Raw genomic sequence first — 1235 nt, 5'->3', positions numbered from 1 at the left:
CTATTTGCCCTCTAGATGTTCCTTTACTAATCTCTCCAGGGAGAAGAGATGCTCGTCTGCGTCTTCTGGCACAAGTCTCCTAATGGAATTGGCAAGTTCAAAAAGATATTCTGAACTTGGACCAGCTGCATTAAAAATTTGTTCATCTGTCTTCCAGAGGCACAGGACCAAGGTAGTTAGGATTGTCACACGTTCCAATGTAGAGCAAAACACTGAACGGTTTTCTTGTAGGATCTTTTGGATAAAAAATGACTGTTGTAGTTCTGTAGCCTCCTTTCTCTCTGAAGTCAAGGTATGTTTTTACTTCTTCTTCTTTTCCTACTGGTAGTTTGTAAGCAACACCCCATACACTGCCCATACCCCAGGATCTTCAACAAGAGTCACAACTCTTCTAGGGTTGCCGGGAACCCAGCGGTGGTCAGTGCTGCCTTGCCAGAAGCGCCGGCTGTAGTTTGTGATGTAACCAACCAGCTTGTCCTTGTAGGGGAAGTCCACCTTCCAGATGAGGGACCTGTAACCAAACACCCACATTTTTCTGAACCCTGGCTGCTACCACGGCTTGAGAGCAGGACTGCTCAAAACTGTATTCTTCAGAATAACTATCCTGTATGTTCTTTTAGGTGAGATCTGTTTCTTTTTTTCATTTATTTATTTATTTATTTATTTATTTATTTATTTATTTATTTATTTATTTAAGATTTCTGCCTTCTCCCCGCCACCACCTCCCATTTCCCTCCCCCTCCCCCATCAAGTCCCCCTCCCTCATCATCCCTAAGAGTAATCCGGGTTCCCTGCCCTGTGGGAAGTCCAAGGACTACCCACCTCCATCCAGGTCTAGTAAGGTGAGCATCCAAACTGCCTAGGCTCCCACAAAGCCAGTACGTGCAGTAGGATCAAAAACCCATTGTCATTGTTCTTGAGTTCTCAGTAGTCCTCATTGTCTATTATGTTCAGCAAGTTCAGTTTTATCCCATGCTTTTTCAGACCCAGGCCAGCTGGCTTTGGTGAGTTCCTGATAGAACATCTCCATTGTCTCAGTGTGTGGGTGCACCCCTCGTGGTCCTGAGTTCCTTGCTCGTGCTCTGTCTCCTGCTCTTGATTTGGACCTTGAGATTTCAGTCCGGTGCTCCAATGTGGGTCTTTGTCTCTGTCTCCTTTCATCGCCTAAATGTTTTTCTTTGGGTTCACCTTCTTAATTAGCTTCTCTATGATCACGCATAATAGGCTCAATGTCC

General features: G+C 45.0%; 1 pseudogene; it reads right to left on the bottom strand.

Moving 5' to 3' along the window:
• On the bottom strand, nt 1-545 carry LOC130882977 (putative glutathione-specific gamma-glutamylcyclotransferase 2; annotated as a pseudogene).
• Between the last annotated feature and the right edge of the window lie 690 nt (nt 546-1235).

This window comes from Chionomys nivalis, chromosome 10, assembly GCF_950005125.1.
Source record: "Chionomys nivalis chromosome 10, mChiNiv1.1, whole genome shotgun sequence".
Classification (NCBI taxonomy): Eukaryota; Metazoa; Chordata; class Mammalia; order Rodentia; family Cricetidae; genus Chionomys; species Chionomys nivalis.
This window is presented reverse-complemented; position numbering and strand designations above follow the sequence as displayed.